Here is a 27,008-nt window from a genome sequence, read left to right on the forward strand (position 1 = left end):
TTTACTAGGAAGCTTTATTTTATACAAGACATATATTGATGTTAACACCCCCAACAATAATGTGAAAGGTGTGCCTATTTTTCGCCACAGAGACGGTCAATCTGTGGATGGATTTGTGCTACTGCCATCCTCAGGCTGTTCTCCACATACACTAAATTTACAGCAAATACTATCTGTGAAATCCTCCAATTTCTCATTTGGGAGGCCCCGTTTTGATCTAAAAAAAACTTTATGGTTGTTGCATGAAACAAACACATTTCTCTGCAAATAGTAATAGACTCTCCCACATCAATCACATTCAAAAGAAATGATAAAACGGTATTCATAAGAATCTGTTTGGGAATTATTCCAGGCCATCAGGGTAAAAACAACAGAGCTGTCTCTATGAAGGAGCCACCTGAAAGGTTGGATTGCAGTACATGTAAATGTGCACTTTTGTACTTTGGGACGAAAACTTGATGGGGCACGACATGCCCTTACTTGTGTACAGGGGCGCAACTAGACCCAAACTTCAGGGGGTGTCTAACACTCTCAGCCAGGGATGGCCATAGCACTGGTCGCTTACAATGCAGTAGTATTTTTGGCACCCCCTCTCCCATTTCCTCCTCCATGATTTCCCTCACCACCACTCACCAACAGTGCACCTCATTCTCTATAGCACCTTTCTGACAAACATTTCATTTTTTTATAGCACTGCTAATAGTTTACTCAGACTTTGTAGCAGGCACATTATCCCTCTGTGCTGTGTGGGTGGCAGGAGTGAACATGTGAGCGCACATTGAGCGAAGCATCAGTGTGAGAGTGAGGTGAGAGAAGTTACTGCACGGTGAGTGAGGTGATCATATGAATTTGGATGAGGATTTAAGTGCAGAGTGGGATGAATGAATGTATGGTTAGTGATGGGCTTGCTTGAGTGAAATTGCAGATTGAGCAGTGTGAGAGACAGGTTAGTGAAGTGTCACATGAGTGCAGGTTGAGTAGTGTGCTCTTGTGACTGTGGGGTGAAGTACAAGGCGAACAGCGCAAGTGCATTGTGTGTGCAGAGTGATCACTGTGAGTGCAGGTTGAGCTGGTGAATGCTGTGAGTGCAGGGTGATCAGTGTGAGTGCAGGTTGAGCTGGTGAATGCTGTGAGTGCATGGGAATCAATGTGAGGGCATTGTGATCGCTGTGAGTGCAGGGGTAGCATGAAAGTGAAGGGCAAGAATGAGGAGCGAGTTGTCTGAATGCTGGGTGCATTCCCAGACACTTGAGGTAACTCAGCATGTTATTGATAGCGGTGAAGGGTTTCAGATACAAGTTAAATTATTGCTATTATGGCATTAACCAGGGATTGAGGGTGGAGGAAATAAATAATGTGCTGATCTTGCAACAAACGTTCAGTTTTACGATTAGGCTTGCCAGCTCATTCTTTTTATGTCCCAGGAGGTTTACAAATAAGCAGTCAAGTAAAGCTATATTTTCAGTACTTATCTGTGCATACTCTAAACAGCAAATATAAATAGAAAGCACTTTTAATTTTGTTCTAGGGCTGCCTGAATGATCCTTGACTGATAATTAAAGGGAACAAAGACAGAAAAGTAACATTACAAATGAATACAAACGTCTTTATCTCTAACACTGTATTTAGTGTCAAGACAAGTAATTTGCTGGTACTTTAAACCACACATGGCGTTTTCTTTTGGCACTCGAAGCCATTTTAGCCCTGTGGACGTTGTGCTTCTGCCTGTGTAATTTTAACAGAAACGTGGTCACCTTTCTAGGAACAGTAGAGGGTTAAATTCCTTGGGCTGAAATGATTCACCTGTAGTGAGAGGCAAGGAGTCTTCTCTGCTATGAAACTAAACAGGAAGGAACAGACAGTCCACAGTGGACTGTCTATTCGTTCACTTTTGGTTTTAGCAAAGGAGACTCCTTGCCTCCCACTGTAGCTAAAGCGTTAAGGAATTACCTAGCTCATTGGAAAAGAGATTGTTCGGGCAGTTTGAGCAAGGGCTCTGTTCTGGAAGGTTATTTCTCCTTTGTGACTTTTGTAGTTTTATCAGAATCAATGTTTGCTGTGCTTAGAGAACGACAGATGCACCTCCTGCAATTGTCTTTTATTATAAATTTGTAAAATTCTTCCTGCATGCTGTCGACAAATTGTTCTGCTGTGCTCAGACAGTGATAAGTTGTTGCTGTTTTTATATGTTTTCCATAAAAAAAGATCTCTAAAGCTCGTGTCTCATTGCAGGTTACTATGCAAAGGCAACATACCGAAATGTATATCAGTGACACATTTCTGGTGTTTGAAATTATTATGGTTGTACATTCAGTGCCGTAATTGCTCTGGTTGTGCCCACATGTTTTGATGATTTACTATGTAACTTTGCCAGTCTAAGATCTGGAAGATGATTACACTGCTTCAGGACAATTAGAATTAGAAAAGGAGCACGTCATGCCCCATCGATTAACCCTCCCCCCTCCCTCCAACCCTTCATTACTGCCGAACCCCTGGCCATCCCGCCCCCAACCCTCTTCCAAAAAGCTCTTATCTCTATGTAGATTTTATTCCAGAAAAGTCCTTCATAGCCAGGCGACGTCAGGAATCGAAGAAGAAAAGGCAGCAAGCAGCGGAATGCAGGAACTTTAGGCACGCATATTTCACGGCACTTCCTGCAATCTGCGACCTGCTGATTAGCTGCTGCTGCTCCATAGTATTCCTATCGACAACCCCCATTTTAAATGGGTGACAACTTGCGATCATAGGACATTACAAGTTAAACAAAGGAAGCATTTTAGAGAGTGATGCGCGCCCCCCCTGGGACGGTATGGCGCCCCCCCAGGGGGGCGCGCCCCACAGATTGAAGAACTCTGGCCTAGAGGGACCTCTGCTTTTGTGAAGTATGGTTTGAATGAGAAGAGGGGTATGGATGACATTTTTCTGTTTTGAAGTTAGGATGTGATCCAGTCAAGAGCATTACCCTCCATGCCGGCTTTATAGAGTCTTTGTATTAGAGTGTCGTGGTCAATTGTGTCAAAGGCAGCTGAGAGGTCAAAGAGAAGTAGTGCAGCAACTGGTTCCAGTCAACAGTGTCCTTAAGGTCATCCCAGATGGTAATGAGGGCAGATTCTGTGTCTGTTCCTGGATGGAATCTTGTTTGGAAGTCTGAAATTATGGAATTATCATCAATGAATTGTGATATCTGGGCAAATGGTTCTTTTTCTGTTTATTTTGCTCAAGAAATGTCCATTTACAATTGGTCCGTAGTTGACAGGGTTAAGAGGGTCCAGGTTTCTGTTTTTTTAGTAATATGCATATGTTTGACTTTTTTAGGTCTTTTGGAAAAATAATCATAGTTAAGGAATTGCTGATGATTATTCTAACTGGTGTTGCAGCAGAGGTTGTTAGAATTATTTTCTTTAAGGTTTGTGGTGGACATGGGCCAGAAGGGCCGCCGGTAGGCCTGCTTGCTTTGACCATATCCATACATTCATTGTGTGATATTTGTTGGAAGGAATGCAGAGGCTGGGTTAGCCTACTCTTGGAGGGGATTTTTGGAAAAGGATCAGTTCTGGTGGTTTTCCTTAGCTTTAAATAGGAGACCAACAAGTCTGCCTTGGTTGTGTAATGATTTGCCAGTTTGTCTGTGAATCTTGAGGAATGGAAGGAGTTCCTTCTAGGCAATTTGGTTACAAAATTCAGTGAGAATGTTATAGAATTCTTTATTTGCACATTTAGCATTTTTAATTCGGTCTGAATAGTATCTTTTAAAAAAATCTTGATTGATAACTTGCATAATCTGTTAAGTTTCTGTAGGAGAAGTTTGTCTTATTGGTGTTTGTTTTGAGCCAGATGCGTGGCAGCTTTCTAATTTGCTGTTGTATCTCTTTCAATGCTGTATTTCTATAAGGTGCCTGTTTTCTTTTTTACTGTTTTGTTGTTCTTAGTGACCTTAGGATATCAAAAGCTTCCTGTAGCCAGTCATAACGTGTTTTAACAGATTTTTTGGTGCCTAGATCTGTATTGGATTTTAGTTATGATTTTAAGTGTTCAAAATTGAGTTTGTTATACAATCAATAGGTGAATGCATGTAAGGTGGTTTTAGGTATGTTGCTTTGTGTTGTTTTTATTTCTGAAGCAAGCAAATGGTGATCTGACCATGTTACTGGAGTAATCGTTTGGAAGGTAACTAGTTCTGTATTTGCAAAACTTCCATCTAGGATGCGTCCAGTGATGTGTGTAGGTTTGTGAACAATCTAATGAAGGTTCAGTGCATCTAGGCCAGTGATGATCATTTTCAGATGGGGTATATTGGGTTTGCAAACCAAATGTTTAGGCCACCAAAAATGCACAGGTTGGAGTGTAGTATTATAAGGTTTAAAACCCTGTCTAGAAGTGTTTCTGGAAATGTTGCATTGCTAGATGGGGGTTTGTAAAGAAGTAGTAAGTTACAGGAGGAAGATGGTGTAGGGTTGCATCTGTTGAAGAGGGCCTCACAACCTTGTAAGGAGCTTTAGTGATATTTATTGTTTGCATGAACACAAAGGCTAGGCCACCTCCTCTTTTCCCTATACGATTTTGTGTGATAGTTTGATAGCCTAGAGAAACAGCTTCAGGCAACCCTGGAGCCATGTCATCTCCAAACCATGATTCAGTTATGATGAGTAAGTCAGGTTGTGAGAAGGTTGTAGATGTGATGCTTTTTTTTTTAGAGTTATTGAGCATATATAAGTAGGCAGTTTAGAGAATGGGTTTTGGGGATGGTGTGACTTTGTTTTGTAGAAGAGTGAGCAGTATTTTGTGGACTTGCAGCAGGTATGTCCTTCGTGTTCATATTAGATGAATGAGGATAGCAACAGTGAAGCTTTTCAATATTGTATTCCTCATAAAGCAGGCTAAGAAGGCATTTTGATTTGTCTGCATATGTTAGTGGTGGAGATAGTGGTTGAGAGTGAGTTGGTGAGCTGTGTTGTTTTTGTAGAGAAGACTTGTTGTGCAGTAGACATGGAGATGTGAAATTGTGAAGACTGGCATGTTGTTTATTTAGTTTGCGCCTGTTCAAGGTGGAAGGTGTCTGAGTTAGGGGTGGTGGTACAGCATGTGGGTCAAGCTGTAAGTTTCTAAATCGTCCAATGTATGAGAGGCAGTTGAAAGAGAGTTGCCGTGTTGCTGTATATGTGTTAGGTGTAAGTGAGAAAGCCTGGCAGTAGAGTTGGTTTAGGATGTGTATTATTAGTGTAATCCAGGTGTAAGTGAGAAAGCCTGGCAGTAGAGTTGGTTTAAGATGTGTATTATTAGTGTAATCCAGAGGGTTGGAGTGGGTGTATGTTTCTAGTTTGAGATGGAAAGAACTATGAGGTAGTGTGTATGAAAGATTGTGTTGTGCTTGTGTGTGTGTTATGTTTTTATTTTAAGGAGTAGTGAGAGGAAATGATGATGTAGTTGTTTTCGGAGAAGTAGTTGTATGTAAAATATTGTTGGTGAGTGGAAGTTGAAAGGTAAAGGGCGTGGTGATGTGTTTTGGAAAAGAGTGTTTGTGGTGTGTGAGAGGAGATGGCCACATTGCAATCCATTGTGTGCAAGAATAAGTACTTCATATATTACATCAAATATTATAGAGAAGGGAGAAACAATGCAGTGTTTAGTGTAAGTGAAACCCAACTACAAACAGCCCTCAGTTATACTTTTTTATATAATAGTTTAGCGCCAAATAAGTATAGAATATACAAATGGCAGATGGATTTTGTTGGGCAAAAAAACGAACAGATGATTGCAAGTAAGTCCTGTGGTATACTCTGAACCACTTGCATGGACTGGTATGAACCAATCACCTAAAGATCATTAGATCAAAAAAAGTAATTTCAAGCAACTGAGAAGGCTGTACTATACTCTGACAGGGCTGTAAAATAAAATGCACAATTCATTTAGATTGGTTAAGAACAGTGGTACAAAGGTGACTGTTGGACTTGGCAATTTCTGCAGAGTCATCCTGAAACCTTTAAAGTTCACCATCCTGTTTTGCTGACTTCAGCAGCCGCGGTCGGTAATGGGTGTACCTGCAGGGCGGTGACGTGGGGAGGGGGGAGGGGGAGGGGCAGGGTGGGGTGTAGTAATCTATGGATTACAGAGCTTTACAGGTAAGTAAACATTTAAATAAATAAAACAAATGTATTTGTGTGCACTGCATCTCATTCGGGGATGCAGTGCACACAACAAAATTTGTTTTATTTATTTAAATGTTTACTCACCTGTAAAGCTCTGTAATCCATAGATTACTACCCCAACCCTGCCCCTCCCCCTCCCCACATCACCGCACTGCAGGTACACCCATTACCGACTGCGGCTGGACTTCAGTTATGCTGGCATTAGGAGTCTGTACACTTACTACTGCTAACCTGTTGTAAAGTGCTTGTGTTCTCTCCTTAAAGCGTGGTAGAATTTTCTTATACCCAACTGGTACATTTAATGCACTTGTAAGTCCCTGGCAAGTTCAATGCTACTAGTGAGCCTGCAGCACTGATTGTGCCACCAACTCATGTAGCCCATTAAAAATGTCTCAGGTCTGCCATTGCAGCCTATATGTGCAGTTTTCTACCTGGCAAAGTAAACCTTCAACACAGACCAAACTTTCCTTTTCCTCACCCCGAGGGTAGGACCTAGGTAGCCCAGAGATTTTAGTTTTACATGTCCTGGTGGTGAAAAACTCTTACATTTGTTTTTCACTACTGCAAAGCCTAATTCTCCCATAGGAAAACATTTGAGGTTCCTTATTACATTTAATAAGCTGCAACTTCCAAATGGGAACAGGAAATCAGTTCATATTTGGTGTCTTTGGAATTGTAATGAAGAATCCTCTCTTATGGTGAAGTCTGATTATGAATTAAAAAAAATTAAATGCCACTTTTAGAAAGTTCATATTTTCCTACCTTACCCATAGAGGGCCTAATTTCGATGTTGGTCGGAAAGGCTCTGAACGGCATTCGGTTAGTCCAAATCCGTGTTGAAAGCCTCGTTTCCGACCGACTCAGAAAGATTTCTGACCGACCAATTACGATGGTTGGAAACAGTTCGGACTGTCCGACTTGGTTCCGACGTGCGTCCGAATGGCATTCGGAGACTCGAAGTCAGTCAGACGTTGCGGACCGAGCGACTACGATGTCAGATTTGGAAAGCCTTTCCGAATGTGTCTGTCTGACACTGATCTACTGTCGGATTCCAACTTTGGGGGCCCGTAGCAGGCCCCCCTTCATCCAGAGGTCTCACATGGTGCCCTTGGGGGACCCATGGGTCCCCACATTCCAACCATGCACAGTGTGGCAGGCACCATGGGGTGCCTGCCACAGGGTGCAAGGTTTTCTGTACCCACCCCTTTTTCCAATGGGAGCCTGTGTTGTCGGTCGGAACACAGGCTCCCATTGAAGTCAATGGGAGTCTGACCGAACGTTGTTTGGAAACATCACAATCAGTCTGTCAGACTACCTGAATTCGAGTTGGTCAGAAACCATACTGCTGCTCACATACCCCCTCATTCACTCATACTGTCACTCACACTCTCACTCACTCACCCATACAGCCCCCCATACAAATTCACTCACTTATACAGTCACTTACATACCAACTGGCTCACATATACAGTCTCTCACACAACCACTCAGTCACCCACACAGCCACTCATATACCCAGTGATTCACCCCTACTCACACAGACACTCACCCATACAGACACTCACACCCCCCTCTCTCACCCAAACAGCCTCTCACACAACCACTCACCCATACAGTCACCTACACATCCACTCATCATACAGCCACTCATACATGCACTCACTCACCCATACAGCCACTCACACAACCAATCGCTAACCCATAATGCACTCACACACCCACTCACTTAACCATATAGCCACTTATACAAGTACTCACTCACCTACACTTACCACTCACACACCCACTCACTCAACCATACAGTCACTCTGTCAGGTTCGGAACTGGCTGATGAATGATAATACCCAGAAACCGGAACGAGTATACCTGTTTCTGGTCCAGGGAGGACCTGGCTTGGCAGTTTGGTCTGGACCGTTCCCATGAGGCACAGGGTCAAGACTGATTTGCATGTGGCTGGGTCTAAACTGGGGTGGCATGGTGAGCAAAAGAACAATGGATTTAACTCAGATGTCTTGACTGGGGGTGAATGTATGATTTATTCAGCATTCCGTCCATCATTTGTTTGCGTAGCACAGGTTAATGTAGTGACTTTTGAGGTTCACCCCCATAAGGATTTTGGTTGTTGCCTAAGTTGGGCTTCCAATGCCCTGAACCATTAACCAATTTCTTACACACAGCATTGGCTTTCATTTTAGGATGCAGTTTCCAGATTAACATCTATGGGAAGCCTAAGAGCCAACATTATGTCTCACACTCGATACACAACTAATGAATATGTCAGAAGGCATCCAGACCGGAGGTCTTGCTACTAGGTTCCTGTGATCCACCACTATTCTATGTGACTGATCCCTATCCTTGGAAAGCCATCAAAAGCCTTTGTAGGAAATCTGTAACGTGAGTCTGACATTAAATGGAGAGCCTTACTTCATTTGATGGATTAATAATATATCAAAACGTATTGTTCCACTTCCATCACCTCCAAAGGACCTAGTTGTTAATGAAGCTTTCCCACCAGACTGCTGTAGTCCTTGCAGTGCCATTTCCATGACAGACTCAGTTAACAAATGATATGGGAGACTCCCACCCAAAAGGAATAGCTTGAACAAGAATAAACCTGTGTGGCGACCTTGTTCGCAGAATGAAGTGGGGAGACTACATCATCATTTCTTGACAGTCTCTAAATTGATAGCCAATAAAGCAGAGTCTTTATTTATAGCACCAACCTAGGAAAAGGCCAGTCAGAGTCTGTGATAGTTGTAATTTTTTTGAGCACTGGCACTGGTCCTCTTTTGGTGGCCAATATAACCCTCCAGGCACAGAGTGGTGGGATGGTGTGAACAGGCTGAAATTAGAAGTTGCAGTACACTGAATTTGGGAGTGAAAGAGGAGTCCCTGGCCTTCAAAATGACAGTAATCATTGTATCCAATCAGTGTGACTACAGATAATCAAGATAGTGTTCCGGCACACAGCCATAGCACAGTAGCTGGGGTGGATGAAGGCGGACGTGAGCAGCGGGCAAGGAAAACAAAATCAGGGAATCATGAGCAGCAAAAACACATAAGAAAATATGGAGGAGTAAAACCACTTATAAGCAGTGGTGTGTTATAGAAGGTGTATTGGCATGTGGTACTGAGAGGATAAAATGGCGGACATCTCCTCAAGAGGAACACAGGAGGGGAACTAGAGATGTGGAGGCATCTAGTGCTCTGCAGGGAATCTGGGTGGGCCTAGCATATGCTTAAATGAGCCAAACTCCTAGGTGAAAGACATGACCAAGATGTGGAAGGAATCAAGACATGTCAGAGGGGCAGAATTTCGCTGCAGTCAGGACACATTTGTCAGGAAAATACCAAATGATGATGGATCTGGACAGGTGCTTTGTAATGTGTTAGAGGATCTAAATGATCTCTAGAACACCTCTCAAAACATCGAGCTGAAGATTCAAGGCAAAAATCACTGAAAGTTATAAGTGTGGACATGACAGTGAATGAGATTTGACATTCTCTGGATCTCAGAACTCGGTTGTGTCATCAACAGCAGGCCTTAGAGTAAAAATGGAGAAGCTGGAAAATTAAGCTAGATCCGCAAGTCACTGGATCCTGGCAGTGGGTCACAGAGCAGAAGGTCATCAAGCAGGAAACACGAGCAGCAAGCAGTGAGAAAGGAGCTACTGGCTTGCAAAGATTCCAGTTAAGTGTTTTATAAAGTCACTGTATGTTTTTATCTATGGTTATACAGCTTGGCATTCTTTCGACCCTTGAGAAACTAATGATGCCACTAGCTAGGGAGGGTTTGCTATTAAGAGGCTTAGGGGCTTATCAACAGCCATAAAAGTGTATATCTAGCACAAAGTTCGTTTAGACATGATCAAAGAATGTTGAAGGACGAATTCAAGAGTTTATGTTAGGTACCTGTTCTTGCGTAACACAATCATTTTCCTCCAAAGTTCCATTGTTCCTTGAAATTAATAGACTCAAGGCCAACCTGCTTCCCCTTTGTCTCCATTGATTAGAAAGAGTGAAGGGTGAAGATGGCAGGTTTTATAAGAAAATGTAGGAAACAATTTTAATCAAAGATAACAATTTTTGTTGTGTATTTCTCTATGCAGTCCTGAAGGATCTAACGGGTGCCATGCGTCTAATTGTGAATTTTCCTTTTCTCAATAAACATAAATAAAATACTACACCTGATACATTGCGTTATGAATGGTCATGCCCCACTCTACCAAATGAATCTGGTAATTACGTATCACTCGACCAGATGCCTATGCTCAATACCTAAAAGAGGTTTTCTTCAAGGACAGCACGCTAGAAACATCCATCACAAAGGACTTCTTCCTTTGTAACTTGGTCTCAGACACACTTTAAAGATCCCTAAATTCTTGACAAAACAACTTCACCAACAGTTTGGCTCTATCCAAAACTTCATTATCCTAAATGTTCATATGTATCAACCTATGCCAATCGGCTGTAGACTACCTTGCACAGGCCTTTCATCTCCTATACCCAAACAGATTTGTGAGTGCCATGAATACTGCCTACAGTTAATGTGAGTGTTGTATAACAACCATAACTACCAAATGTGATTCGAAATACTGACTCGCAAGTTCCTTGAATTCTGTCAAGAGGCAATGAGGGTGCTACAGAAAAACAATAACACATAAATGATTATCAGAGGCAATTACAATGATTTTTAAATTCTGTCAGTATATGGTGACCCCAACCACCTGTGATGCAAGGCCAATTCCGCAGACATATGGTATGATCTTCTAGAATGCATGTGGAAAGATCACAAGACAGCACTTTGGGGGCAGTGACCCTAATCAGTGAAAGAAAACACAAGTTCCTGATGAAACTGACGCTGCCAATTTTCGGACACAGTGATGGTTTCCCTTACTACCTATGCACAATTTATGTTAAGGGTAAGGCGGTGTCTAGATTCTGCATTTTTCTATCTCAATCGCATTGAAAATGCTCTCATGATCTGAGCACGGAAGACTTCCTCGTGCTGAATGAAGGTTACCGGTAAGAGTTCACTAGTGACGAGTTTCATTCTGCCAATTGAAAACATGATTTTGTTAATGTGTCTCAGATTAACCTACATTTAAATGACTACTTTGCCATAGCAGCGAAGTTCGCCCATTGCTATAATAAAACGCGTACTTCCAAAAATGCCTCGGGGCTTTAAATATAGACTGAGCAGGTGAATTGCCGCCGCCCCCACCCTTTCCGTGCAGATCTCATCGAACTCGGAGGAAGGCCCAGCTCCATGTGTACAGATTGTCGGTGTCACTTTCATACCAGCCTTTTAAACTCAGAACCCAAAGAGTGCACTTGTCTAACCGGACGGTCAGCTGTTCTGTTCCCCAACCCCCGCCCCCTCTGCACAGATCCGTCTCCTCTCTCTCTCGCTCCCCTTTCCTATCACCCCTGCTCTGCATTCCTGGGGCTGCATCTGTTGAAACCTATCAGAGGCAGCTCTTAAAATAGCACCGCGAGTGCTAAGGCAGAGCTTCCAAAGATAGCTACAGCTGGGATGCCTCGATCTTTGCATCACGTTTCTAATGCCAGTCTGGACACTTCTAACACAAACTAAGAGTAAAATTGGCCAGGAAACTTTTTGTGAAACTTTGAAAAACCCTCAATCTGAAAATGGCGACTCTCTTATGCCAGATATCCCTCACTATTGTTTCTTACTTACGGTGGGACCGGAATAAAATAACCTTTTCAGAAGAATGTATTATTGATCTTTGGCAATATGATTTAATAAACTGTACAAAGGCAAAACCTCTTTGGGGGATGCCGTAAACTGCTTTTGAAAATGGAGATATTATGTATAAAACAAATTCATTCACATATGATAAACATGACGTGTTTATCATATGTGAATGAATTGATGTGTATAACATGCATACGAGGGCGGCACCTGTGGCAGAAACGGTGTAACCAGAACTTTCCATAACCTGGAGCAGCTGTGACAGCGACACGCTAAAGATGCAGAGGAAAACGGAACGAGCCAGCCCACAGTTCATGTACAATATCATCCTAGTTTTCATGAACGGACAGCGAGGCAACGCTTACCTCTCTCGCAGGGGTACCCCGGCTGTAAAGGAAGACGAGATGCGGCTGTTCTGTTGAGGGGATAAGGGAGCTGTTCTCCGGTCCAGGCCCCCCTCGCAAGAGAGCGGGGAGAGAATGAGAGGCAAGGAAACCCGGTGGCCTCGGCAGCGCCCCTGAGCTCCAATCACAACTTCTCCTTCGACTAGCTCAGGGGAGAACGGTTCTCAGCCAATGGCCGCTTACTGACTGTGGCCCCTTCCTGGCGTTCCTCCCCTGGGGAGGGCGATCGTCCTGACGCAGGACCTGACACCGGAGCATGTCAAAACAGGGTAAGAATAGAAGGCAGGTCAGGTGCTCGTCCTGCTTGCAGTCCGTGTTTCCAGCTAGCCCCGGATCACGGCAGCTCCCAAAACACATCCCGTATTTACCTGCCATGTGCCAAGCATCATCTATCATATCAGCCTGCTAATATCACCTTCCCTTCTGCAGCTCAAGTGTACTGCACACTTCACGAATGTGAAAACCCCTCGTGTCCAAAGGGGCCACTTTATTCAAACTGAAGGAAACTCGAGAAAACATATTTCAGACATATTCTTAGACCCATACATCTAGATTTAAGTGTTTTGTTTTGACTTATGGGATCCTTTTTTTTTTCTTTCAGGCAGCACCTTCTTGCTGTTCCTGGATAATGAGATAGCAGTAACACAGCTTGGTAATAGTCTGCTATAATTGTATTAATTTTATATTCAACGTTTTTGTTAAGTGCGCTAACCAGCATGCAGTGGCTTATCAGCACTATGGGGTAGAGGGTCCATATACGAGTGGTAGGGCACAGGCCCAACGATGGATAAACAGATGGCCTGGGCTGTGAAGGAGTCTCATAAACACTGTCAATGAATAAGACCTCAGAATGACGCTACAGATCTTTAAGCAGAGGACGTTCTATGAGCCTTGATGAGGAGGGAGTCCGTTCCTAGGCATCTGACTGGAAAGGACTGGGATGAAGTGGAGCGGCCTGTTTTGGGGACTGTTAGTCAAACAACTGAGTAAGGATATTATCTTTAGGGATCTTCTGAATTTAAAATAGTCATTTTCAATTCTCCATTGTTCCATAGGGAAGAGCTTTTGGTAGACAGGGATTGACTATCGTACCTGAATGGTAGGGTTATTAGTAGGCCCGGGTTGGCCGGTTTGAGCCTTTTGGTAGGTCGTTAGGAGAATAACAAATGATAAAAAAATATTTGGGAGAGTGGTCCTGAATTGCTCTGTGTGTGTGGCAGACGGTTTGTGCAGACACTCTTCTTTTTACTTCTTTACTGGGAGTCATTATAGGGGTTTCGTGGCAGAGGTGATGAGGTTGTGTCAATTTAATCCGTACAGCAGGCCGGAAGCCAACTTTTGGACTCTCTGAAGCTTAGTGAGAGATGTGGTGGGAAGGCCAGTATTTTAAAATGTTGCTTTAGTTCATACAGGAGAGTACAACCGCGAGTATCAGGTAGAGCTTCTGAGAGGAAACTAAGAGTGGAAATGTACCTCAAAGCAGGCACACATGATGGGATGCTGTTTTGAACAAGAAACAGAACAAACGGTTCAGAGGGACTCCTTTGTCTATAGTAATAAAGCACTTTCCTACCACATTCCAATCAATACGCAATTTTTATTCTCCGCGTAGGTATGAACTATCTATTCTGAGATTACAAATCGGGTTTAGATTGGAATGTGGTAGGAAAGTGCTTTATTATTGTAGACAAAGGAGCCACAGGGAACTGTTTGTTCTGCTTCTTGTTGATTACCTATGTTCGGGTTTTGGGCATATGGGTTGGGATCTGCATACTCTCTGTTTTTGGAATGCTGTTTTGAGCACCAAATTGATGTGAGGTGTTAAAAGTTAGATCTGAGACAAAGAGTCATTGCGTTCTTGGTTGTGTGAGTGAGACCTAGTCACCCCCACCCATAGCGCAGTACACAGAGGAAGCCTGTAAATGCCATTCTTCTCGGTCTGTTGATTGGGTGAGGACTGGAGTGTCCACCGAGCATCAGTCCAGATTCTGCTTTGAGGGCCCTGGGCAAACAAGGCCTACTGGGCCTCAGCTGTCGGGAGTTGAGATCGTTTGCCTCTGATGTAATGGGAGTTCTTACTACTATGGCTCTGCTAACTGGGACAAGTACAAATCCTTCAGAAGTTGACTTTCAGTGATAGCAATGGCGAGGAGGCCCAGGCTTTTTTTGGGAAGTAGTGCTGGGGTGCAGGAAGCTCAGTAACTGATTGTCTAGCCCAGTGCTTGTCTTTTATAAAAATAAAGTAATTTAATACATTCAAAAACAAATTACTGCAATATGCAGGTATGGATGTTTCTGGTACGCGGCCAATGTATTGAGGGTTTAAGGACCCATCACCCCTACCTTTCCCTAACTAGGTGTAAGATATGACACATCTAGTTTCAGGCATAGGTGCAGTGCTACCCCTCTCGTTCAGAGTTCTTAGTCCCAGTATGTAAATCTTAACAATGTCTTTTTTCTCCTACCAGACACTGTTGAAGCCAAAAGCACATGTCTTGCCCCTCCTCTGGGAGGTAGATGCGCCAGTTATGAATGTGTTGGCAACCCACACATTGTTCCCATCGATGAAATTAGAAGCTGCTGCTGCAGAGGCCACTTCCCAGAGTCTAGTCTCCAGGCTCCAGCTTCGAAGTTTACAGGTACTCTTCAGGATGCAGGGTGAGTCAGGTGGGGTCACAGGTCGCAGGGCCACTAAAGCACTTCTACTAGAAGCGATCCACCTTAAAGACAGATGAAACAGCAGCTTGGTCAACACAGGACCATCAATTATCACAGCGGTGAAATCTGTTTTAGCCACACTTCCTGATTTGCAGCAGCATAGTTTGTTTTTACACAAATGTTCAAAGTCATAGTCAAAAGCCCTCTCAATCACACTCCAGGACAGTGCCAGGGAGCAGGTCACTTGCAGGGCCACATCTGCACCGTCCGCTCAGGCACACTTCAGGACAGTTCAATTGTGCCGCTGCTTCAGGCATGAGAACTGATGCTATGATCCAGAAGCAGTGTTCACTTCCTCTTAAGTCTCTCTGGACAGACAGAGCCTCAGGGCCAGGTTCAGATGATTCTGCTCACCCTGATAGGCGACATCTCCTGCAGTGTGGGCACTCTTCTTACCTATTCTTCTCAGCCTCCAGGTCCTCTAGGGCAGGGAGACAATGTTTCATTGTAGGTTAAGCTCCTGTTAAGGTCTCCTTACCTCTGGGAAGGTGCATGTCAGACAGACACCAACTCTCAATCAATCAGGTGTTTGTTAAGCACGACAATTCACCCGTAAGGGTCTCAAGGCGCTGGGGGGGGGGGGGGGGGGGGGTAGCAGGCTCCAGTCCATCAAGGGGGGGGGGGCTTTCAAAGAGCCAGGTTTTGAGATTTCTTGCAAAGATGGGGTGCAATGTTGTCTGTCTGGTTCCACAGCGGTCATCTGGGTAGTTGGCGAAGCACCACCATCATTATCAAACAGAACTTGGAGCTGGACCAAGTGGGCAGCAGCTGCCATGCTTGCAGAGGTACAGCAAACAGGGACAACTCACAAACCCTTCAAAGTAGAGAAATAGGGTATAAAATATTCTGGCTCTGTGGAGGAAATGATGGCTTAGTAATTTATATGATGTTCAAACTGATGCATTCTGCTAAATATTAATCTAGAAAAAGTCAGATCATCAACTGTGAGATGGATTGAAATTGGATTTGAAAGTGGCCACGTGGTCATGTTGCTTGCACCTTTTACTCTTAGGTCAGTTTTTAGGTTAAAAGGAGGCAAATAGCCTTTTACCCTTTGATTTACTTATAGCTGACACAGCCAAACACGATTATTATTAGAAAAATGCTAACAAATTGTCAGTGCATGCATGGTGGGTGTGGATCTGTCATGCCCGGAATGATGTCAAACATAAGTGACTATGAAAAATGTTGAAAGTAAAAACCTCACAGGAGTTCAGGTAGTTGTTCCAAGTGAGTATCTTTATTGAAGTTAAAGTACAGAGGTGGATGGAAGGTAGGTAAAGGTAGTAGGTAGGCCAAGTTGAAGATGGTATAAAGCCCCACCAGGAGCTGTTTCCTTGAGCTCAGCCAGGAGTCAACTGTCACACATCAGTCAAACCACATTCTCTGACATCAATGAACATTCCAAGTGTTGCCAGACTGAACAAGTAAGGAAGACAGGGTGGACAGGAGAAAGACAAGGAAAAACCTTAAAACATAAACATTAATGCAACCAATTGTAGGACAAAGTAGATTGTCAATGGCAACAAATTAATCTTTCAAGATTACAAAAAGGCCCTTTAATTTATAGTTGATTTACTGTATCAAATTACCTGGTGAATCAAACCATCTAACTTCAGAGTGGAATGATTTCATAGGCCTTTGCCCTCCCTTGTCTCCCGCCTACATCATTGTCTTCTTTCCCTTCATTCCCCTCCCCCTTTTCATGACATCACGTCTCTTTTGGGGCTTAGCCTCCTTTCCCAGGACTTGCTACCCTTTCTTTTGCGTTTTATTCCTCCTACATAATCACACTGGTTGTTCTGTACATCCCAAAGCTGGATTTGATACTATAATAACACTCCATACATGTTTATGTTTTATTGAAAATGGTCTGAAATGGTTTTCCTACAGGCATAAAAAGGCACCAGCATAGATAAATAGGGCATAAAGAGCTAAATGTTTATACATCCATTGAATACACTTATAGAATTGCTTCTCATTAACTGTTCTTGTTGCATATTCCAAGAAGGTAAGTGGAATAGAATTGATGCTGTGAACTAAAATCAAACATGGAAATGAGTTATCATCTTTCCGATGCCTAAGAGGCAGCTGTCAGGAGGGAGGGCTTTCCACTAGCTGTGAGACCAGCGCATGGTGGATCATATTTTGAGACTGATTATTCTTAGAACTTCTCATGGACAAAAAGGCTGGTAGTGCAGGAGGAAGGCTACATGCTCACGGAGGCTACTATAGACGACAGCCCCGGACAACGAACTACAAGTTTCAGAACCCCCAGTGATCTCACACAGGTTGGCGATGGCAGCAGACATCTTTGATCACTGAGTATAACTGTTTGTGTTTCTATGCCTCCTTCCTAGGCATTCATGTGGCAAAGACCCTTGCACTACTTTGTGAAGTAACTGAAGGAATTCTGTTGTCAAGAATCTACGGTTATGATATATATATATATATATATATATATATATATATATATATATATATATATATATATATATATATATATATATATATATATATATATATATATATATATATACATACACTGAGTATTTAAAGTACCAACAGTGTTAGGCAGCTGGTACATATGTGGTACATATGTGCTTTGTAATTGGGAATTACAGTTAGTTAATGAAAGTTATTTTTTTCAGTCACGCTAATAACAAATCAGAAATTAAAGCTCATCTATCTCAGATGGCATATATATGTCACCTTCGTATCAATAACTGAGTGAGTCGGTTATACAGAGATAGCTTCAAAGTATAGCACTGTCACTGAAAAAGATAGATGTTGAACATTCCTAATTAATTACTAAGGATTTCGTATACGTTTTTATTTAATTACTTTTATTTTATTTCTAAAACGCCTGTTAGACCTGGCACCATTGGCATAGGTCTCCCTTCTATTTTCTTGCTGTTGCCTCATGTATTTTTGCTATGTTTTTGCTGGTCTAGATGATTTGGGCATTGTGCCAATGCTGTTCAGTGCCACAGTGCAAGGGCTCCCTATTGTAAAGCATTGTGTTGGATTAGTGACTCAAGGATTGGTTCATTTGATTTACTTGTCAGACCCTAGTACAGTGCACCATGTGTGCCCAGGGCCTGTAAATAAAATACTGCTGGTGGGCTTGCAGCACTGGTTGTGCCACCCACAGAAGCAGCTTGTAAAGTGTGTCTAAGGTCTGCCATTGCAGAGCCTTTGTGCTGTTTGGTACTGCCATGTTAACTGGGCAAGTGCACCCACTTGCCAGTCCCTAAACCTTCCCTTTTCTACATATTAGTTACCCCTAAGGTAGGTCCAAGGGCAGTGTGCATTGTATGTAAAAGGTAGGACATGCCCTGGTGTGTGCGGCATGTCCTGATAGTGAATTACAGCCATTTTTATTTTCACTATTGCAAGGCAATTTTTCAATTTCAATTTCAAAAGTGCTTTATTCGAGTATTACTCATAAAAGCAGACAAACAAACACATACAATTAAATTACAAAGTCAAATATGACTTAAGCACAATACACATTAAAAAGACAGTTTAGAATTACATTTCATCCTATTATATACAATCAAAGGTGCAAAAGTTCATATAATAAAAAGTCAAATTTAAAAGCGATCCAGAATCACTATTAAAAATCAATGTAAAAATTGTTCATCAAATAGACACCTCGCATGGGAACAGAGAATAGATAATCTAGCAGTCTCTGTTCAACTAGGCAGAGAGTAGTCACCTTACTAGCAATCTCTGCCTAATTACCCACGCCCACCCCAAGTACTTTGCAGTCGCTATAATAATCCAGTTTAAGGAGGTAGATTTAACAATGCGTAGAGCTACCATACTGCTTTTAGTACCCAGGTTTCTACACATGGGAGCCAACCAAACACGTCTGGGAACAGAATATGCATAACAGGCAAACAAAAAGTGACCCAACGTTTCCTTTCCTTCCCCACAAACTGGGCAAATAGCTGGGCCTCCATTTCTCCATTTTGATGTTAAATTACTCAGAGGTAGAGAGCCAGCCCTCATTTGGAAAAACAGTTTCCTTTCCATGGGTTTAGTTATAAGATCCCAATACATTTCAAACATGGGAAACAATTTAGCTTCAAGGAAAGCAGTCGTCATAGACCCATTATTATTGCTAAGGAAACTCCTGTTTTCAACCTGTTCCCAGAAAAGATTTTTTATGAACAACTTGGATGGGAAGGATGACCCAGTTGGATCGGACCACAGTTCGATTAACCCAAGTTCACTTAATGCTATTTTTAATGCTCTAAACCATCTGATTTTATGGAATCGGTCTGCTTTGATGACATCAGCAAACCCTGCTGCATATTGTGACAACTCAGGGGTGGTCCAGAGTCTACGCCAATATAATATCGGACGAAGTTTGCACATTGCCGAGATTTCCTTCCTGCCAAGGTCATATCTGAGAGGCAAAAGGGGGCTGCTCTGTGGGGTGCCTGTTAGTTTCCGGAGGAAGTTATTCTCTGATGTCTGTAACTCCTGGAGGTTTTCTTGCCCCCACATCTCTGCCCCATACAATGCTGACCCTATTGCCTTAGCCTCATATATGATCAAAGGAGGTTTAATTGGTTTGGTCAAAGATTTGCTATGCTCCTTGATGATGGTACCAGCCAGTTGTTTATGTCTTAGTACTGCAATGTTTAAATGATGGTTCCATCTATTATCATTTGAAATGTGGATCCCCAGGTAAGTAAAAGAATTTACTACTTCGAGGCAACGCCCACTCATGGATATTTTGGATTTAAAATTCCTACAAGGATTAAAAGCCATGAGTTTTGTTTTGGCTGCGTTTACCTCCAAGCCGTGGTCACTACAAAATTTGTCAAAAATTACCAGTGCCTTTTGCAGACCGCTAGGGGATTTTGATAAAATTAAGGTGTCGTCTGCGAACATTAAAATAGGAACTTTTACACCTGCGAGTGAGGGAGCATCTACAGGCTCGGCTTGCATGCGGGGAACAATTCCATTTATAAAAAGTGTAAACAATGTCGGTGCCATTGAACAGCCCTGTCGAACCCCACGCTCGACAGGAAAATCAATAGTGTCGTTACCGTAACCACCCCATTGAATCTTAGCATAAGTGCCCTCATGGAGTCTCATGATCAAAGTTAAAATGGTCATCGGGACCCCCAGAGCTGCCAGCACCTCCCACAATTTTGCCCTCGGCACCAGGTCGAATGCAGCCCGTAGGTCAACAAAAGCTGCGTAGAGACTGCATCCGCCCAGAACCACGGTCCTCCACTGTATCAATTGAAAACGGAAGACCTGGTCCACAGTGCTGGTTGCTCTGCGAAACCCAGCCTGAAAAGGAGATAAAACGTTCTGCTCCTCTGCCCAGTCAAGAAAGTTGTTAATGATTACACGTCCTACAACTTTTTGAACTGTGTCAATTAGGCTGATTGGGCGGTAATTGCAAGGTTGGGCACGGTCTCCCTTTTTATATACTGGGATAATGACAGCACCCCGCCAGGATACCGGGATTTCAGCGCCCCTAGCAATATGATTTAGTAGAAGGCAGATGTACTTGCTCCACCTGTCGGTGTCATTTAAAAAGACATCCGCCGGGACTCCGTCAATACCCGGGGCTCGGCCACTATGCACAGATTTCAGGGCAGACAGGACTTCGCTCTGCACAAAAATGTCTTCATCTGCGAACAGGTAAGTTGGGCTAGAGCTATTATCAAACTGATCCCTGGAGGAGTACTGCTCGCTGAAAAATTTAACCCATGCATCATGAGAGACGTTATTATTGGGAGTTTCAGGAGATCTATCGTGGCCCCATTTGACAATATGCCAAAATAGTCTAGAGTGTTTACATTCGCTTGCACATTTCAGTTTCTGCCAGTGGTCTTCGTCCCATTCTCTTTTTGCCCTAGCAATGCAGTTTTTATAGTGCTTCCTGGCAGATCGAATCAAACTCAGGTTGATTCTTTTGATTGCGGCTCCTAATTTAAATCTTGCTGCCCTACAATCTTGATTATACCACTTTGCTGATTTATGCGGGCGGGCCCTAGTGTTATGTACGGGTTTTAAGAAGAAACTTTTAACTTCATTAAAAAGAGTGGTGTGTGCTTTACTGATAACTTCATGTCCCTGTGAAGACCTAGCAATATTCTCCAGTGCCAAAATGGCCTTATCTGCCGCTGCTCCTATCTTTTCCAGAACCTGCTGATCTGTCTTGACACCAGACCACCTTAACCTACGCATGTTATTAGATGGAATGATCGTCGGGAGCACAAGTTGGTCACAAGGGGTTGGAGCAATTTCGATAGATGTCCACCAATTATGTGAGACACATAGCAGGTCGTGGTCGCTTTCTGGCCTAGCTGTTACTACCATGTCACTAAGAAATGACCATATGGATATACTACAAATGACATAGTCAATGCGACTTTTACTTCGCCCATTGTTAAAAGTCATGGCGGGAACTCGATCTGATTGGGTTCGGCCATTCAAGGCTCGTAGCCCGTGCTCCAAACACATAGCGTTTAGGCCTAGGATGTCAGCCGTCCACCGAGTTATCGGTGGGGAATCTAGTGTGGGGATGTCCCATAGCTTATCTTCCTCTGCTCCGAGAGCAGAATCACCAGTGATGAGAGGTTCGAAAGTACGATTTAAATCACCTGCAATTAGAATGTTTTTCCCTGCAGATTGTTTCTCAAGAAGATTAAAAAGACTCAAAAGAACCTCAGATTTGCCTTTACTTCCACCTCTAACATAGATATTGTAAATGTCTATGGAGATGGATAGGTCACTAGTCAATCTGATGAGCTGGATATCTTTTTGGTCAAGCTCCACACATTTTACAACAGTTTTTAAAGACTGCCTAATCCATATAGTAAGGCCCCCCATCGGCCGCCCTTTTGGGCCCTTAATAGCAGGAACATGGAAATTTACATACCCCAAGGCAAAAATAGGCTCGCACGCCCAAGTCTCTTGGAAGATGCAAAGGTCATAATTGTTAATAAATTCAAACCAATCAGCGCAATCCATCTTAGAACAAAGTCCAGCCACATTCCAAGACAAGAGGTTCCCTGAGTTAGAGGTCGTAAGAGAACAGGGGTTTGTAATAGTCTTGTGTAACGTCCTACCCCCAGTGACCTGATTGATGGTTTCTACATTGGATGGCCCTGGTGAATCATCGAACGGATACCCCTGAGTGCAATCTGTAGTTAAATTACTGACTGCATCAAAAGTTCTTTTGTCACAGAGGGGCAAGGGGATAGAGTTACAAATAGATGGTTGTCAATCACAATCATTTAAGTTAGACAATGCAGAAAAACGATTTTCCAACCCCAAACCCCAGTCCACTGAAGCAACGTCCTTCCTCCCCCTCTTAGTCACAATGTTCCATTTGGTTCTTAAAATACTTGACTTTGGGCCACTTCCCTTTCTTGGATAGAAGAAGTCCAAGGTCAGAAAAGTGTAGGACAACACACTCCCCTTTGAACTTTTTCACCCTGTCCCCAATCCACTGGACCCTTCTTGCATTAACGAGCTCTTCAGAGAGTTGCTGCTTTCCCCATGGGGTGATTACCATGTTGTTGGTCAACCATGATAGGGATTTGTTTATTAGAGAAGATGTTGTTTCCCGCTCACCTTGAGCCAAGGGAGGAACATTGGCAAGAACAAGTACCAATGGGGAAGCTTCAACCACAAGCTCGAAAGTCCCTTTTTCAGTAAATGGGTCTTCAGCAACAGGAGCAGGGATCGGGGCAATATGAGAGTCACCAGGAAGATTACTATTAGTTGCCATGAGGGGGTTTGTTACAGGGGTAGCGATGAGTCCACTGTTAGCTGTAATTACTGATTTGCTTAGAGATTCCTCTATCTTGGCAGAGACATTTTCCGGGAGTTTACCTATCTCACCCAAGGTATTTTGCAGTAGACCTTCCAGTCGGTTAACCTCAGAGGTTAACTTATCTATTTTGCTGACCAGGGGTTTAACCACACCTTTGATTTTAGTATCCATCAAAGCCAGTAATTTATTAAATTGGGCATTGGAAAGTGTGACGTAAGCATCATTAGTCAGGTCAGGCTCCTCTTCCTCTGAATGTTTCCTCGGGAGGTTCGCAACTTTATTCTTAGCTGACCTTAGACACTCCCGTTTCCCCGGAACGGGTGCTGGAGGGGAGATGGAGGGATCATGACTAGTAGTTATCTCTGTCAGTGCTTCGTTAACGCTAAGGTCTTGAGTTCCAGCAACGGTGCCACTAGGCTGTATGATTATAGTATCCGGAAATGAGTCGAGTGTTGCACCATTTGTGCTATTATTAATCTGAAGGCCAAAGGGATCATCTGCCTCGATATCAATAAAGGGAGATTGGGTGGATGAGTCTATTCCCAAAGATGCTCTCCTGTCACTGTTGATTTTTTCTACAACTTGTACCAGATAATTCTCAATAGAATTGCTAGGAGTAGTTAACTTTTTAGGAGGCATAATACTCTTTGCACACAACCAAAGGTAAAAAACTTACGATGAAATCAGCCGGGATGAAGAAATACGCAGAAGCGTCGGTTTCAAGACAGCAAACCAAGGGACCAGGCCCAACCCAACCTAAGCCAACCTCGGACGGCCTCAGACGGCCCGCCCTTTGCCCGGGCTTCGCCCCGGGCGTCCCGCTCGCGTCCCGCGTTGCGGGAGGACCCGTCTTTTGAGGCGCCTCCTGGCGCTAGATGATGACGCGCACAGCGTGCGCTAGTGCAGGTCCCCCTGGGGTACCGAGTCCGCTCCGCTGCCGCTGGTGTCTCCTGGCGCGGCGGCGGCGGCGGTAACTCGGTGTGGAGCGCGTTTCCCTTTTGGCAGGCAAGGTGAGTGTTCCCAGCTTCCAGTCAGCTAGGGTAGCAGAAATACCGCAGCAGTACCGGTCAGGTCGGGGTAGGAGCAGGATCACACACTGGACGGGAGGACCCGTCTTTTGAGGCGCCTCCTGGCGCTAGATGATGACGCGCACAGCGTGCGCTAGTGCAGGTCCCCCTGGGGTACCGAGTCCGCTCCGCTGCCGCTGGTGTCTCCTGGCGCGGCGGCGGTAACTCGGTGTGGAGCGCGTTTCCCTTTTGGCAGGCAAGGTGAGTGTTCCCAGCTTTCAGTCAGCTAGGGTAGCAGAAATACCGCAGCAGTACCGGTCAGGTCGGGGTAGGAGCAGGATCACACACTGGACGGGAGGACCCGTCTTTTGAGGCGCCTCCTGGCGCTAGATGATGACGCGCACAGCGTGCGCTAGTGCAGGTCCCCCTGGGGTACCGAGTCCGCTCCGCTGCCGCTGGTGTCTCCTGGCGCGGCGGCGGTAACTCGGTGTGGAGCGCGTTTCCCTTTTGGCAGGCAAGGTGAGTGTTCCCAGCTTTCAGTCAGCTAGGGTAGCAGAAATACCGCAGCAGTACCGGTCAGGTCGGGGTAGGAGCAGGATCACACACTGGACGGGAGGACCCGTCTTTTGAGGCGCCTCCTGGCGCTAGATGATGACGCGCACAGCGTGCGCTAGTGCAGGTCCCCCTGGGGTACCGAGTCCGCTCCGCTGCCGCTGGTGTCTCCTGGCGCGGCGGCGGCGGCGGTAACTCGGTGTGGAGCGCGTTTCCCTTTTGGCAGGCAAGGTGAGTGTTCCCAGCTTTCAGTCAGCTAGGGTAGCAGAAATACCGCAGCAGTACCGGTCAGGTCGGGATAGGAGCAGGATCACATTAATTTTGAATTTTCAAGTCACCGTTTTGTTTTCTTATTGATCTGTGACACTGTGCCACAGATGAAGTTAGTTCGCATGGTCAGCGCTTGGAACTTCACACGGTCCGCGCTTGGAACTTTACACGGTCCGCGCAGTACCTCAATACCCGACACGCACACGAATCGGACTAGTGTTTATAGCAAGGCTATCTGTTCCCTGTAGGCCATAATGGGCAGTTTGATTATAGCATCTTATAATCCTAACTGACTCAGGGAACTAGGTAGAAATTCGAGTTTAGTATGTCTGAACTCAGAATGATATTAGAGCAAAAACCTCCTAGGCAATTATAGATAAATCATATCAAATATCTTAATACATTTTAAGGGAAAAATAAACATCAAGAATCATGTACAAAAACAAAGTATTTTTAATTATATATAAAAAGGAAACCATAAAAATCAAATCAACAATAATACATTATTACAATGATTGGTATACACATTTCATTAAAATTAGATAAAATATGCAAATTATATAAAGGTGGCAATCTTTATATATTTTATCTTTCTCAGGGGGTCCTTGTTTTTCACATTCATTGAACTCAGAATGATAAAATACATCTTTTAGTGAAGTTGGTTTTAACATTCTGTGTTTGAAAATACCACTTTTAAAAAGTAGGTATTTTCTTGCCTAACTATCCAAGTCTGCCTCTGATAGGTTGTGTATTCCTTGTCTAGGTTTTTTAGTGACAGGGGTTGGGGGATTCCAGGAGACAGAGTGAGTCAGCACAGGGCTGTTACACCTGGGTCTCAATAGGGCTGTTCCTGCCTTTCACAATGCTGGTTCCACCTCCTGTGGTGTGTCTGATAACCCTGGCCCACACTGTCAAAGGAAAGAAGGAGTCCTGTAAACAAAATGCTCCAGGACTGCACAGAACTGGTCTGGAGTAGGTACAGACACTCTCTGCCTTCAGAGACAAAGGATTTTGGTGCATGAAAGGAGGGACCCGGACCCCAGAACTTTGGATCACTTCTGGGAATCAACACAACCCTTTGCCAAGGAGAGGAACCAAGGAAGCTGCAAGGAGGAGACTGCCCATGTGCTGTGCTGTTGGGGGCTGGCCTGAAGTGGTTGCTTTATTTGCCAAGGAAAGGAGAAAAGGAACTTTGTGTGTACTTTTGCAACCTTGAAGAAGAATCTCCAAGGGCTTGAACTGAGCTTGCCTCCTGCCTGAAGTCTCAGGGCTACAAGACTTCACCCCCAGCTCCCCTGACTTTCCTTGCTATGGAATTCTGCCTGCAGAGAGGTGCCCTCTGAAAAGGCTGTGAATCGCTGGGAGCTGGAAGCCCGACACAATGAGGAGAAGCGTGTCGCCGCCATAGCAGTCGCCGTCCCATCGCCACAGAAGAGTGTCCCGCCACTGCAGCTGTTCGCCGTCGCATCATCGACGAAGTGCGTTGCATCACCAGAGAAGTGAGTCGCCGCCGCAGAGGTCGCCGTCGCATCACAGGAGAAGCTTGTCGCAGGGCCTGTTGTGGCTCAGAAGTTACAGAGTTTGCCGCACGTCCTTCGGCCATCCAGTGTTGTCGCATCGCATCGAGACGCCATTTTCTCGCATCGCACTGGATCGCATCGCATCAAGACGCCATCTTGTCTCATCATACCAGATCACAGTAGGAAACCAATGCATCACCTCCTCTTATGTAAGGAACCGACGCATCACCTCCCCTGCGCTGCAGTAAGGAACCGACTCACCACCTCCCCCGAAGCAAGAAACTGAGTCATCACCTTCCCTACGACCCTTTTGTTTGTATTGCGTGATGCATCCAAGGTACTTTGAGTGTAAAGTGTAGCATTTACCATCTAAATTGAACTTAACCCCTTCTACCATTTTAAAGCCTATTTTTTATTACAGTATTGTGGAGTTTTGTCATTTGGTCTTGTGTTAAGTCTATATAAAAATACTTATTTTTATAATACAACCTGTGTGGTGTCCATCTGTAGTGTTTTCACTGTATTACTGTATGTGTTCACAAATGCTTTACAAACTGCCTCTGAGATAAGTCTGTCTGCTTGTGCCAAGCTACCAAGGGGGTGAGCAGGGGTTATTTTGGAAGTGTACCCCCTTACCCTGACTAGAAGCAAGGGTCCCTGTTTGGTCAAAGGTACCTACCTCTGCCAATTAGAGACCCCCAGTTCTAACATTGGTGGTCAGCGGTGAGGATCTGGGCTTGCATCTGTGACTCATATACAGTTAAATGGTGTACACTACTTGTTAGTGCAAACTATAATGCGACCACATACTTTTTGGTAGAATTTCCTTGGAACTTCTTTTTGCTTTTTGAGAACTACC

At 44.1% G+C, this 27,008-nt stretch overlaps 1 protein-coding gene across 1 annotated transcript in view; it reads right to left on the minus strand.

The window, feature by feature from the left end:
- KLHL31 (kelch like family member 31) overlaps positions 1-12,442 on the minus strand; it is a 41,142-nt gene extending 28,700 nt beyond the window's left edge. Inside the window, exon 1 of the mRNA XM_086926432.1 lies at positions 12,228-12,442. The gene's annotated coding sequence lies outside the window, so the exon portion shown is untranslated. The remainder of the gene's footprint in view (positions 1-12,227) is intronic.
- Positions 12,443-27,008: the final 14,566 nt, after the last annotated feature.

Source organism: Lissotriton vulgaris, chromosome 6 (assembly GCF_964263255.1).
Source record: "Lissotriton vulgaris chromosome 6, aLisVul1.2, whole genome shotgun sequence".
Taxonomy (NCBI): domain Eukaryota; kingdom Metazoa; phylum Chordata; class Amphibia; order Caudata; family Salamandridae; genus Lissotriton; species Lissotriton vulgaris.